This window comes from Parasteatoda tepidariorum, chromosome 5, assembly GCF_043381705.1.
Source record: "Parasteatoda tepidariorum isolate YZ-2023 chromosome 5, CAS_Ptep_4.0, whole genome shotgun sequence".
Lineage (NCBI taxonomy): Eukaryota > Metazoa > Arthropoda > Arachnida > Araneae > Theridiidae > Parasteatoda > Parasteatoda tepidariorum.
Window position 1 is genome coordinate 39,722,496 of NC_092208.1, and position 2,531 is coordinate 39,725,026.

The following is a 2,531-nucleotide window of genomic DNA, read 5'->3' on the forward strand; positions in this document are numbered from 1 at the left end:
GTATAATTTTTCGCTTGTTCCCTAAAGTAAATGAACAACTATGTAAAGAATGGATTCCGAAATGACACATGAGGATTGTGCTGGCCAACGAAGCAAGTTAAATTCTCCGTCATGCTCTTCGAACCATCTGAGGACAATGCCAGCTTTATGACAAGGAGCGTTGTCCTGCTGGAAGTATCCATCCCCGCCAGAGTACACCATTGACATAAACGGATGTACTTGATCTGCGATGATACTTAAATACCCTTGGGCATTAAGGCGTTGTGGTACAGGAATTAAAGGATCCATACAATACCAAGAGAACATTATCCATACCATGACGTTGCCACAACCAGTTTGAAGTGTCGTGGCAATGCAGTTGGGGTCCAAGCTTTCGTGCTGTTTTCTCCATATTCTCATCCTGCAATCTGCGCGATGCATTTGAAATCGTCATTCATCGGACCACATGACCCTCTTCCTGTCATCTACTGTCCAATGTTTGTGCTTCTTTGCAAATTGGAGACGTCTGCGCTTATTTAAAGCAGACAGTAGAGGCTTACGAACAGGTCGTCTGCTTCCATACTCTATACGGCGCAATGTGCGTCGAACAGTCCGTTCAGAGACGTGCACAGTTGCTCCTTGATTAACATCACTTGCAATTTGTCGCACTGATGCTCTCTTATTGTGCTGCACAACCTTGCCAGCCTTCTCTCTGATCGAGCATTCAGTACCCTGTGACGACCACAAGTCTGACATTGAGACCCGGTTTTTTGCTTGATTGTCCATTCTTTGTACACATTAACAACTGCTGCTCTAGAACACTTCACAAGTGCAGCCGTTTTGCTGATACTAGTTCCGACACATCTCGCAACCACAATCATTCCACGTTGAAATTCAGTTAAATCACTTTTCTTTCCTATATCTGAGCAAGCAATTCAGTATAACTGATGACTCACTTGTCCAGCATTCCCGTGTTATAGTTATCTTGCCCTCTAGCGGCAGCGCTGTGACGCAATAACTCATTTGCATAAAACTCAGAGGTGGTCATAATAATTTGGCCACTCAGTGTATGTATAAAGTCTACGCTCATTAGTACGTTGCTCCTCTCCATAATACTACAAACCTACAATTATAACGAATTTCTTTTTTTTCCCTATTCCCAGGAAATCACTTAAAAAAGGGTGTTTAGATTTTTTGAGTTTTAAAAACTACCATTATTTTTTTGATACTATACTATAACAAAAGCGTGGAGAAATAGTCAAACTACTATTACTTTTGGCTTTACCACTCAATAAACGTGAAACATCATAAATTCAATAGGAATAAAGAAATAGTGGCAGAACTACCTATTATTACTTAGGCTGTCCTGAGTGTATTTATGGGTATTAAAAAAGTGCGAATTGTTGAATATTTTCCATTGTTACGAATTGGAAGTGTTTGTGGAACCTTCTCGGACTTTCCTGCATGCATTCCTGACTTTCGCAAATTTCTTTTTAAGGGATTCGATAAATTCATCGATCCTGAGAATCTAATTTGAAAATTACATTTCTTTCTCTTTGTAAGGTAGCTAATTTTAGAGATTAAACATGTGGCATTCATGTACTTCTAAATTTTTTATCGATTTAAAGATTAATTAGAATTAAAATGAAAGTAACATTTATAACGAAATAAATTAAAAAAAACTTTATTATTATTTGCAGTTTTAAAGTTTTTGTATTCGTCATTGTATATTTTGCATTCAGATTTGTCAGGATCTCATGGAATTTAAGCCCACATAACTTTAATGTCTTCAATTTTCAAGCTCCGTTCTCGAGTTTAATCTTCTACTGAGCATACCTGTAAAAACAAATAAGTAAGGAGCTTAAATATAAAAAGAAATACTTCTATACTTTTTATAGAAAAAGTAAATCGTGCATAAGTATCCTAATAAACCCACTTTTATAAAGCGATAAAGTAAAAAACTTTATAATCATTAGTACTTTAAAGTTTTTGTAATTGTGTATTTTGCATTAAGATTTGTCAGGATCTGATGGAATTTCAGCCCTCATAATTTTAAAACTTTTAACTGTCAGGCTCAGTTGTAGAGCTTAATCTTCTGCTGAACATACCTGTCAAAACAAATAATTAATTGCACTCAATAAGTACCGAAAAATACTGGTACTTATTGATTAAAAACAACATTCAATAAATACCGAAAAATGCCGCTACTACAGAGTGACGCAACGGGTAAAATGAAAGATGAAGTGTATAGGGGAGAGTGGGGTCAATTGTAACAGGGTACGATTGTAACAGAGCAAATATTTCGAGTGTTAGGTTCTAGATTTGGTTCCTTGGTGGCGAACAAGGTGTATTTAATAAATCTACATGTACACCCCTGCTGGTAACCATTTTTATGTACTTTTGAAAGAGTTATATCACAAAAGATATTTTCACGCTACGTAAGTACTTTTTTTGGTATTAGAATATTATATTGTAACAAAGTAATTTTGTTTAAACAAATAAAAATTATTAACCGAATATGTAAGTGGACACCTTAATTAACATTTCAAAAA